The 12,833-nt window shown below is 41.7% G+C and overlaps 1 long non-coding RNA gene across 3 annotated transcripts; it reads right to left on the reverse strand.

Moving 5' to 3' along the window:
* Window positions 1–1,305: 1,305 nt before the first annotated feature.
* On the reverse strand, window positions 1,306–12,031 carry LOC308468530. Of its 3 annotated transcripts, XR_013981700.1 has the most exons (7): window positions 11,838–12,031; window positions 9,460–9,501; window positions 8,679–8,784; window positions 7,940–7,972; window positions 4,918–4,950; window positions 3,420–3,545; window positions 1,306–1,604 (listed from the first exon to the last, which is right to left on the reverse strand). It is a non-coding gene; the product is annotated as an uncharacterized lncRNA (long non-coding RNA). The 3 variants fall into 3 exon arrangements; XR_013981701.1 differs by lacking the exon at window positions 8,679–8,784 and having other exon boundaries at window positions 11,838–12,028; XR_013981702.1 differs by lacking the exons at window positions 7,940–7,972; window positions 8,679–8,784; window positions 9,460–9,501; window positions 11,838–12,031 and adding an exon at window positions 6,299–6,716.
* Window positions 12,032–12,833: the final 802 nt, after the last annotated feature.

The raw sequence follows: 12,833 nt of genomic DNA on the forward strand, positions 1-12,833 counted from the left end.
GAGGGTAACTTCTTTGAGGTCCTTTAGGGTTACCATATTTCAGAAAGTGACACAAAAGTTGATGACCTTTTCTTGCAAAATCTCCAGAAATGACACGTATGGCAACCCTAGGTCCTTCCTGTAAAGATTTAAGATGGCATCCGGTCAGCTCTTTCATCAAGGCCTCAATAGTGTCACTAACGCTTTTCCTGGGTCTGATCTGGGTTGGGGAGGAATGCTTCAGGGGAGGGACTGCTATTTCCTAAGCTACTCTAAAATTTGAGAGCCTGTAACCCCACAAAAAATCATTTCTGGGTCTGTTTGTGACATTTTCCTCACCTCGGTCTTTCCTAGGAATTCATGCTCTTTTTGCACCATCCTATCTCCCCTGCTTTCTCTTGTACCCATCACAAAACAGTAAAGTCTGCCCTTGTGAGCAAACCTCTGCAGCTATTAATCTAAAATTTGGCAGCCCTTGCTCCCTCAGAAGGTTAACTGTGCCTGAAAATTGCATCTGATTTTATAAAAAGGGACAAAAAATATACCCAGTTTTAGATTTCTCCTGATAGTGAAAGTGGGAGTGGGAACAGAGCTAATTCAGTCCTGACTATCAAGAAAATCTGAGAGAGACAGAGCTGCTCCAAAGCAGCATTGAATTGAATCCAGCAGAGTTCTTCTTATGTTCTTCTAAAATACCATATCTGTTATTTTTTTAAAATGGGGATAGCCTTACCTGCAATACAATTTTCCTATTAGAAAAATGGTGGGGAGGGTATGATATAAAAGAGCCCTTTTGGATCAGACCAAAGGTTCATCTAGTTCAGCATCCTGGCCACACAAAAAATACCTCTGAGCATCATTGCAAACTCCATCCAGACTCAGTCAATGTTAGTCCAGGAAGCTCCTGATCTGAGTGGCAGCTGATTCTGATGAATGAAGATGCTGCCTTAGAGTCCTGCAGCCCACAGTCTTTTTTTTCCTCTCCCCCTTCCTTTTTTAATGAGTTTCTGTATCATCTTACTGTTTTGTGATATTTTGGTTGGGCTAATAAAGGTATTGCCCCAATATGGATGAAAGATTTCATAGTAAGTTTAACTTAGTAGATTTGTAGGGTGTCAGCATGCACATTTTGGGGATGGAAGCAGTGCAGTATTAAGTGGTACAATGTTCAAAGAGGGCAACTTAATGGGAGACGATACAGCAGTGGTCTTTACTCCTTACAGATTTTGCATTAACTCTATGCCATTGTTAAACAGTTTTGACTCAAAAATGAGGATGTGAAAGTTTGAGGTCAAATTTCTGAAACATGGACCCACTCAAAAAGTCTCCAGATTTCACATTTTTATTTTAGCTCTCAACTACATGCTAAACCTTATCTAAAAGCTCATCTGAGCCAGCGACTCTATGATTTGTATTTTGCACAGTGCAGAAGACACAAAGCACACACTGCTTGAATCATGGATCAAATGTAGTTGTTTAGTCAATGCTTGAGTTTATTTCCTCTGAATGGTGAGATGGTGACAACACACAACCTTATATCACTGGAATCAGGCTATTCCCTTGCTTTTCTTATAATGGGACCACTATGTGGCCACAGGTGGTGTGTTACAGGATGGATACAATTTCTGAAACAGAAAGAGATTTTAAAGTTGGAGCAGTTGGAGCCAAGAGCCAGATCAAGGCCAGTGAGCGTCCATGCAGAGCTGAGATGAGTTCGAATTAACCTTTAAAAGAAAACAAAAAACTCAGGGGCTGTCCCTTGGAGGCAACTTTTTAAGAATCCCAGAAGTTTGCTTCTAAACTAGCGTCAGGTAATGAAAGCCCAATTATGGAAGAGGTGCACTAGAAGAGCAATGTGCAGGGAAGGAATGGCTTAAGCACATTATGGGCACCCCACAGGTCTCTGCTCCAAGCCACCTCCTCCTTACTGCTTTTCCTTAGAAAAAGCAGCTATTGAGGTTTGGTTACAGAGATTTACTTCCAAGTAAATTTGCTTAGAATTAGTCTGTAAGTAATGGCTGCGTCCTCTGATTGGCAGGTGATGGGTGCTTCCAGAAGGCTGATTAGTGAGTGTCTGTTCTTGATTTGTTTGTGCAAAATTCTTATGAGATTGTACAACATCACCATCTAGTGGTTGTTACCTCCACACATTCTCACTTTTCTTATCAGACTTTTTGCAGTAAGAAAAATGATAGAGAACTGCATGGCATAACAAGCCCTGGATGCAAATATTGTGTGAACAATTAAGGATGGATGCTCAACAAACAACCAGTCTGGGAGTTCTCTGTGCAGTGGTGTAGTGGTTTGCTGGTGCCTGGGGGCCTGCACATGTGTGCACACAGCAGGGGGACAGAGTGCTGATAGTGAATGGAACCCACAATGCCAGCCCAGCCCTCACCACTGCTGCAACCGCCCCTCCCCGGAGCCAAGCGGGGCCACACACCACTTCCTGCCCATCTACGCAGGGAGCCTGGCCAGTCAATGCAGCCCCTGGTGGGCAAATCCCCCTGATGCCCACAGGCGAGGTGAGGAGGACACAACAGCCATGTGCCCTTTGATCCCAGTCTCTCAAAGCGTCCTTCTCAGGCCACCCTGCCAACCCTGCACCACTATGTGAGCAGCCTAGGGCTGGCAGGAAAGCATGAGAAGCCAAATGCACAGCACTGCACCCCCTTAAAAAATGTGCCCAGGGCCATTGTTCTGGCATCCCCCCCCCCATGCTATGCCACTGTTTCTATGTCCAAATTTGTTTTATTTCCCTCTTCCAAAAACATCATAAATTTCCAATGCTTTCTCCTTTGAAGTGAACATGTAAAGTCTGACTTTAATTCCCTACCATTCAGGGCATGGATAGAATGAAATGTAGCATTGACATCCTCAAGCCATTTTATGTCTATTGGGAAGAAATACAGGAATCACCTTACATTGTTATGCTTATTTGAAATTGGATAGTTCATACTTCCTCGTTTCTGATGGCGAAAAGGCCACACTACTGATCTGCATTGATTAGCAGAGCTAGCTATGAATGAAAAGGAAATAATGGATTCGCCTGATACTTACTGAATGTAACTAGCCTCTATCTGTGTTAAAACGGAAAGTGGAGCTTTTGTTAGCATTCCATGGTTAACACCCTGTGCCACTGCCTGTTCTTCCTTTAAAACAGTGGTACCACATGCACAAAACTGCTCACTGTAAACACAGCCCTGTCAAACCTACAGCGGTGCATTGTAGACCGACTTCATAAATTGAAGGCAAGTAGAGACGGGCTGAGACAATGCATGAAATGTCACCAGTTGTCATTAACCTCAACATTTTCAGGACTCTCCCCTTTGAGTATTTATGCCCTGGCAGCTATATCTACTTTAGATCCCCTGCCCTGCATCGCCTCTCTCCAACGCCCATCTCTTTTCATTTTCTCTTTACTCTCTTCTTAAACTCACCATTTTCTTACTTTCCCCAAAATGACAAAGTCCACTTGTTCTTCATAGCACCAACTGATTCCAAACCTTTTGCAAAGATGTCAAACAAAGCTGGAAGAAAAGCTTTCTGACGGCCATGGGTGGTCTCTGGATTGGGAGGAAAATGAGAGCTCGTGAGCCACACCTTCTCTGGTTTTTCTTTCTTAAGAACATAAGAAGAGCCTGCTGGATCCTGTTCTCCTAGTGACCAACCAGACACTCCTGGGCAGCTTGCAAGCAGGACACAAGCCTTCTTGCCCCTTGTGATTCCCAGCAACTGGCATTCTGAGGCAGGCTGCCTCTGATACTGGAGGCATTCCTTCCTTTGTACCTCTGTGTGTGTGTGTCAGCTCCCCAGACAACAGATCAAATGTTACTAGCACTAATCCAAATGTTGCACTACTATTGGCACAATGTTATATGTTCACATTATATATGAGCACCGCTTCTGTGGGCTGGTCTTCCAATTCTGTAAAAAAAAAAAGTTCTAGCCCATTTGTTCATTGCTTTGTGTTATTCGCTGTGGAGACATATGAAGCACTGGATTTCTGAAGCAATGTTCTGCTTTGGACCCAAGGCAACATGAATCATGCAGTGACCCATTTTTCAAAGTGTGATCAGAATGGAATCTTGCCTGTCATACACATGGCCAACCATCACACCAAGTCACCAAATCATATTTATAACAGTGGGTACAAAGCAGATGGTAGCTGCAGCCAGTTGATTGGAAAGGAGACCGAGTCCTACCCTCCCCAAGCAGATGATGGGAAATATCAAAGTTCATTATGCAAATCCTCTTTCACTGCTATTGCTGGTGGACCTCAATGAGCAACGTCACCATGGTGCTGACTGTGCAATATTCTCATCTTGTGCAACCTGCCATGCACAAAGAGAACATACTTTCCCCATGCAGGATTGGGGTAACTTGTGCAGAACATGCTCATTGCACAGATATTCAGAATTAACCTCACTATGCTCAAAGGGAGTTATTCCAGGTTAGAGTCATAGCATTGCAGCCTAAGAACAATTCACAAAGCATGAACTAGCAACTTGTTTTGGGGAGATGGTGTGCTATTATAAAATCAAAAAGTCAAAATGGATCCCCATGATAACATATTTCCAGAATACAAATACCATAGCCAGCCATACAGATCCATGAACACAGCACTAATAAAGTAGGAATGGTGAATAACATCCATCATCCTGAGCAGTAGCCATGCTAGCTGGGACTGCTGGGAGTTGGAGTGCACCAACATCTGGAGGGCCACTGGTTCCCCATCGCTGTCATAAAAGTAAATCGCTCCACAGGCTTATGATACACATTAGTTGTAGGAGGAGGGGAAGTTGTACCAGAAGTGGAGGGAGAGTTGTTATCTGGGAAAGGGAAAGCAAATCATTCCCCTATCACCATGTTGCTGTGGATAAGTTGTGTGCTATGATTCAGATACTTGCTTAAATTGCTGGACCAAGAAGAACTCACCGTCACTGGCGGTGCTCGCTTCTGCAGAAATCGCTGTAAATAAGAAGGCATGGCAACATGAAACAGAATTCCTCTAATACCCAGACACAGAGGGCAAAACTTCAACCATTCCTGCAAGAATTCTTCAGTTCTGAAGAATACTATTCCATTTCCCCCAACTTCCAATAAAAGAAACACGCAATTATTTTACGCCCACAGCTGAGTTTGCAGCTAAGTGTTTAGAATGGCAGATGTTATGCAGTATGCTAGAAAGCACCGCCATTCGACTTCCAAAACATTCGAAAACCAAAGCGTGGCTTTTGATTGGCTGCAGGAAGCTGCTGCAGCCAGTCAGAAGCCACAGAAGCCCTGTTGGATGTTCAGCTTCCAAAAATAGTTCGCAAATCAGAACAGTCACTTCCAGGTTTGCAATGTTTGGGAGCCAAAACATTTGACTCAAAAAGGCGTTTGAAAACCAAGGTACAACTGTAATTCCTCAGGCTCTTAAGAACTGTTACTTAGAGCACATTTGTAAGCATATACAGTCGTGCCTTGGAAGTTGAACGCCTTGTGAGTCAAATGTTTTGGCTCCTGAATGTCACAAACCCAGAAGTGGCTGTTCCAGTCTGAGAACTATTTTTGGAAGCCACACTTTGGTTTTTGAATGTTTTGGAAGTTGAATGGACTTCCGGAACTGTGAAGGAAAAGCTGAAGGTTTTTTACACACAAGATATTAGGCAATCCATGAATCATTGTTCTCTCCACAATTGTATTTAATTAAAGTAAAACATCATTTTGAGAACTATCTATATGATTTACCAATCTGTTCACTTAGGAAGGCATTTGTGGCTCTGAGTTTTCAGACAATGCCCTCAGAGTATTTAGATGGTTGCTGCAGGAAAATTCTAGTAGAAAAGAGACTTTCTCTACGTGGCACTCAAGCAACAGAAGACCTATACTGTTAAGTACTTACTGTCCTATGTATTCTGAGCTGAAACCTAAGTACATTTGTGAACTATTGTGTAAGATGCCTGATGTGGACTATCAATTGAAGGTCACATATTTGCCGTCTGGCTCTGATAAGTTTGAGACAGACAACATGGCGAGATTCATTGTTGCATCCCCAAAACTAAGAATGTGCATTAAAGACAATATGGCAAACTATAAAATCTGATCAATGATGTAATATAGAAATGTATTTGTGTAGGTCTGCATTTCAAAGTATAGATGTATAAATTGGTTACCACTGTATTTAACAGTGTATCTATGCATATTCTGCACAATATCCATAGAATACTTATATTCCCTTTTTGTTTAAAATAACCAGGATGGTTGCAACAACAAATAAACTTTGACTTCAACTTTGAGATACTTTGAAATTGCTGGACCAAGAATAACTCACTGTCACTGGTGGTGCTCACTCCTGCAGAATCTGCTGTGGATAAGAGGACATGGCAGTATGAAACAGAATTCCTCCAATACACAGAATAATACACAGTTCAATATTTGAATTTTTCCTGCAAAAAGTATTCTTTAATTTCCTCCCAACCTCCATTAAATGGCCAGTGTCAAAGAAAAATGGAATCCAAAATTGATTTTCAAAGATGAGGAGGGAAGATACATAGCAGTAGAAATTACAGCACAAGGGGGAAAATACTTGTTATTGGGAATTTATGCACCTAATGATGGCAAGGCAGAATTCTTTAAGAATTTGGAAACAAGGCTTATGGATCATTTGGATTACAAATTAATTCCAATGGGAGATTTGAATGGAGTTGCATCTACTTTAATGGATAGGAGACAGAGACAAAAAATACTGAATGCCGGCAGATTACCTAAGATTTTTTATATATATAACTGACAAATTTGATCTGTCAGACATATGGAGAGTCAGAAATCTAACTGAAATCTAACTGAAAAAGACTTCACATTTTTTCAGATACAAATCAATCATTTTTGAGAATCGACTATTTATAGATATCCAGAGAAATTTCTCACCTTCTCACCCCTTGCCTTTTCCTGTAAGACCTATTACAGTCGTTAAGAGTCGTCAGCAGGCTCATCTCAGCTATCTGCCAATCTCCCATTCCCACCACCCTTCTGAGTAATACCCCTCCCCATATAGAAGGATCTGGCAACTTCTGTTTCAGTGTATCTGAAGAAGTGTGCTTGCACACGAAAGCTCATACAAAGAACTAACTTAGTTGGTCTTAAAGGTGCTACTGGAAGGATTTTTTTTATTTTGACTATGGCAGACCAACACGGCTACCTATCTGTAACTGTGTCCCAAGGTGAAAGACTTCTGGGGAAAGATTCATAATGAATTGAAAAAAATGTTGAAATATTCATTTATTAAGAAACCAGAAGCCTTTATACTTGGAATAATAGGTTTGGAATTGCCCAAGAAAGATGTCAGATTATTTTTGTATGCCACAACTGCAGCTAGAATTTTGTTGGCCAAAAATTGGAAACTACAAGAAGTACCAACAGTGGAGGAATGGCAGATGAAGATGATGGACTTTTGGGAGCTAGCTGACCTGACAGGAAGAGTCCGCGACCAGAAGGATGAGGAATACCAAGAGGAATGGAAGAAATTAAAAGATTATTTAGCTAAATATGTTAAGAAAATTTAAATAGAATGACTTGCGAGTATCAGGTAGGCCTAGGATTTAAATATGTGATGTTCTAGAATACTATGTTAAAAGTTAAAAAGAAAAGAAAGAAAGATGTAAATTGGTTAAGTAAATTTTATGTGAAATTAGTTTAGGAAAACTGCTACAATGATTTATATGGAAACTCAGCCGGGGGGATTTGAGGAAGTCACCTAACAATGTTTACAAAAGTGGAACTATTACAGTTAGGGTATATGTTTGTTTGTTTGTTTGATGGTTTCTTTTTATGTTTGTTGATAAGTTTGTTATAAATGTGGAAAACTAATTTAAAAAATTGAAGGGGGGAAAAAACAGGATGGTTGCAACAACAAATAAACTTTGACTTCGACTTTGAGATACTTCCTGAAATTGCTGGACCAAGAATAACTCACTGTCACTGGTGGTGCTCACTCCTGCAGAATCTGCTGTGGATAAGAGGACATGGCAGTATGAAACAGAATTCCTCCAAAACACAGAACAATACACAGTTCAATATTTGAATCTATCCTGCAAAAAGTATTCTTTAATTTCCTCCCAACCTCCATTAAATGGCCAGTGTCATACACTAGAGAGTGCCATCTGTCTGGAAAATTCTACATGTGCAGGATTTTTATTACATATTATGTGGATGGACTAGATCTATCACAGTCACCATGAGCTGCACTTTCCAGTCACTGATCTGTGCTTTAAAGCTCTGTGTTGAAGTGGTTTGGGTTTTTTTATCCCAGTGCTTTCCCCAGGAAAACCCACATTTAGCAATGAATTAGAACAAATAATGGCAAACCAGATTGCTGTTTGCTCCAATTCAGTGGTAAAGTGCAGGTTTTCCTGGGGAAAGCACTGGGACAAAAAGAACCCCTCTCAGACACAGAACTCTGGATGAGCCTCATGACAGCAGGCCAAGGTGCAACACAGAAAACCACATTAAGTAAGAGGGCAATGTGTGTACTAACCAAGTTGGACTGGGGCAAATGTCTTTAAGATCAATGCATGAGATCTCTTTTCAGAGAACATGAACTACAAACCTGTCAGGATTTCTCTCTCCATCTCTCTCTCTCTCACACACAGACAGGTGGTTGTATAAATTTATAAATTTGCAAAGCCACAATTTACTAGTCAACCCTGTCTCACCCAAAATGAAAGCCATCAAAGAAGAAGTCTTCAAGCTTAGCATTAATAAAACATAAAGGCAAAATCTCCTTCTGATCCTCTGATGTTCACCACTTGTAGGAATAGTCTGTGAAGATATATTAAGCATTTAGGGTGGGGGTGATGTTGTAGGTTGGGAGCACCATCTGCCTGGGATTTTTTTTAGCACTGTCTGATTTAAATACAATGCTAGATGTGTAAACACACACACACACACACACACACACACACCCCTTTATTCAGATGGACAGTGAACGTCATGCTTAAATCAGCCAACACCAACTTCTGCATGCCAGGTATCTGTAGCCTGAGTGCCTACATGATGGCATCCTGATGCTTCTCATGGACTGTGTAGCAGTGACCCATATTCCACAGGCAGCTGGCCATGTGGGATCCTACTCAAGTTTTCCAAACAGATGTATCCTCATGTATAAATCAGGCTTGGCAGATGTGCCACCCTTTCTTATGTGAATCGGGACTTCTTTTGTTTCCCCTCTCACTTTAGAGTGGCTACTGTGCAGGCAGTCTGATGATTATAAAGTGAGTCTGCTATGACTGCCTATGCAGAAAATAAAGAATAACTCTGCCTGGATGACTCTATGGTGATGATCTAGATATACAAGTGCCCTAGAATCTGGATCCGCCATGGCATTCTGCTGCCCTCTTAACGCAGTTACTACAGTCACATTGTCCCAAGGAATATTCTACTGGGCAAATTATTCAAAAGGCTCAAGTGCACATGCTTAAAATGTTCAACACTTACCAGTGCTGGGAGTCAACTCAGTGCTGGGAGGAGGTGATGTCTCTAGAATGAGGACAGAAGATCTCACAACTATTATCCTGAATAATGCTAAATGCTCACTTGTTGAAACTAGCATTTTCCTCTGTGTCATTCAAACCTTTGCATGCCTAGCTGATGTGAACACAGCTCATTGAAATAAGAAGAATTCTGCTGGATCTTACCAAAGGTCCATCTAGTCCAACATCCTTTTTCTAACTTTGGCCAGCCAGTGCTTCCAAGAAGTCCATAAACAAACAAGAAAGGCCTTAACCCTCTTCTGTAGTTTATGGCCAGTGTGCAGTCCTCAGCTGTAAACTACTTATGCTCCTGGAAGTTCTATTTTCTTATCATTGGTAACTTCATAGATGTCAGCAGATGTATCCTCATTGAATTTGCCTAAACCAGGGATGCGGCCCTTCATATATGTTGCACTATGGCTCCTGTCATTCATCTCTATACTAGCTGAGGCTGATGGGGATTGCTGTCCAAAAACATCTGGAGGAGTACAGGTTCCCCATCACTGTCTGAAACCATTATTGGAGCCACCTTAGCTTGTGCATCATAGCTATCACTTGGGGGGGGTATGAATTCCATCCTTTATTTATGGAATTCGCCCCAAGGAGGAGGGAAACACACTGGGCCATTGAGAATTACATACCTCCAGGACTTCCGGGTTGGCGCCATCGCCGAATGGCGGACTCCCTCTGAGCTCCGGAGGGAGCCTGCTCGGCAGGGGCTGGGTCCTACCGCACCGGCGATGCGGGGACCCTTAAAAACCACGGCCACGGAGGCCGTGGACATGGAGACTCGGCTGGCACCGCTAGCGCCCTCCCGACTCGTGAAGGAGCCTTTTTAAAGGCTACGGATCGGGTGCCGGGGAGAAGCGTGGTGCTTTGAGTCCTCTGCTATCCCTGCCGAGCGCAGCCGCATGCCATCCGGCGGAGAGCGCTGACTTCTTCCATTGAAAATTCGGACTTCTTAACAACAACCCGTGAGTAATTTGGAAACCGGGTTTAAAAGGAGAAAAAAAAAAGAATTTTTTTTTCGGATTGGACACGAGCGGGGGGGGATCCAAAAAGGAAGTCAGTCCCCTCCCCTATTGTAAACCTTCCAAAACAAGGACGGGGAAACCAAGGTCCAAAAAGATGTGTATTGCTGATTAAAACTAAGAATTCCACGATGGGGAACTATAAGAACTGTGCTGGAGGAAGAATCGAGGGAGAAGAAACGTAACCCCCCCCCCCTGGGAACCGGGGTGATTGAAGAGAGAGCCTGGTGAAAAGAGTCGGAGATTTTGACAGCTGTCAAAGTAGCTGTCAAAGTCGGAAAGCAGAGAGGATTTTATTATGCGAACTTTCCTGGTTAAATTTGTTACAATTTGCTATAACTCGTTAAAACTTGGATACAAAATGGCGAAATCATGGATAACAATCGGACTTTTGGACTAGAGAAAACAAAGTTACAACAATCCCCCTAGAGGAGTTTTGGGACATTACAAAGATGGTCGCAAGTGGAAAAATACCATTGGAATTTTACAGGACTGGTTATCTTCTGGGAAAGCTGCAAAACGGAAATAATATTTTGTCTACAGGGTGTTTAGCTAAAGGAGACAATAGAATTTTCTATTGAAGAAAGGAAGGGACTGAACGCAAGTTTTCGTTCCTGAATAATAATAATCCCTGTAGAGTTACTAAGCTTCTGAATTAGAACGTTTCAGCAGCGGAACAAGAGGAAACTGGACTACAACTTGGAAAGAACAATGGGGGGAGTTTTATTAAAGATTTGAAGTTAAATGTTTTAAAAAATAATTATAAAAAGAAAAAGCTAGCAAGGAATTGGGGGAAATAGGTGATTTATGGACTTTAAGAATTCCAGGCAGATAATATGGTTTGGTGGTCAGGGGGAAATTAAACCGGGGACAGGGGGGGGGAGAACTAAAATCCAAAGGCTTGTCAACTTTTTCTTCTGAATGAGCTTTTTTTTCATCTATTATACTTTTTATTTCTTATTTTTTATATTTCTATTGTGTGGGGTGTCTTTATCATTAAAAAAAAGGGAAATTGTGGAATGAAAATGGGGTGGGCCCTGGGGAGAGAATTTTTGTCTTTTATTAAGGGTATTGATGAGGAGTGTATAAATTTTAAATTCGAATAATGGTCTAAACAAATTAAGTTTCAAATTAGAACTGAGAGCTTGTGGAGCCAACAATATGAAAGGGGAATACGGTAGGGGTGGGGGAAGGGGGGAGTCCCGGAAAGTGGATGTATGAAAATAAGGCTTTGAATGTACTTTAATCTTTACTTTCCGTATTTTTGAAAATCTTAATAAATATCATTTAAAAAAAAGAGAGAATTACATACCTCCAGACACTAGAGCGCAAACCAGCAGGAGTCCCCATATCATCTTCATGGTCATGAATGACTTGGGAGGTTTTCAGGAATTCAGGGCAGCCTAAAGAAGCCGAGGAATGTTGTGGTCTGATCCACTCTCACTGGCTTATGAAGGAAGGAAACGCCAATGAAAATGGTTGGGTAGTGGGGAGTGGAATCGTGGAGGAAATCAGGATCCTGGTGATGAAACAATTGGACATATAAATTGGACAGATAACAATTGGATAAATATGCAAACAGAAGAATTAAGATGGCACACAGCACTTGTGGCACATGAGAATAGACACAATGTTAATTGGTCTTCTAGATAAAGGGAGAGGCAAGGAAATTAATTGCTGTACCAAGGCTTTCTAATCTGTTTACTCAGAAAAGGGATTTTGGCTTTCTTCTTTCTGCCTCTGGCAAATCCTGGCTGAGGCGTGGACGGTGGTATCTTCTCCTGATGCACCTCACTTTAGGCTTCTCAAAGGGTGTGAAAGCAAATGTATGGCTTCTAGACAACGTGGCACAAATGTGGTTTGATGTTTGTGGAGAATTCAGGCTCCTTGAAAATATCGTATTTCACTTAAAGGAAAAATATGTCTAACTCCAATACCTGCAAATAGATGTTTGAAAATGTAAAAAAGAAAAAGGAAAAAAGGAAAAAAAAGAGGTAAGGGACCCCTGACAGTTAAGTCCAGTCGCAGACAACTCTGGGGTTGCAGTGATTATTTCACTTTACAGGCCGAGGGACCCTGCATTTGTCCGCAGACCTTCTGATTGGCAAGCCCAAGAGGCTCAGTGGTTTAGACCACAGTGCCTCCCGCATCCCCATTTGAAAATGTACCTATCTTAATTCTCAGAATGTGACTGAGGAGTGGGATTATTATTACCAGTAGGAGGTGCCTGGTGCTGCCCAGGATTTTTTATAATAAAAAAAAAAGTTGTTGTTGTTGTTTAAAAAAGCAGGCAAAAAGCAGGCAAAGT

This window comes from Podarcis pityusensis (genome assembly GCF_964106645.2).
Source record: "Podarcis pityusensis genome assembly, chromosome: 2".
NCBI lineage: Eukaryota > Metazoa > Chordata > Lepidosauria > Squamata > Lacertidae > Podarcis > Podarcis pityusensis.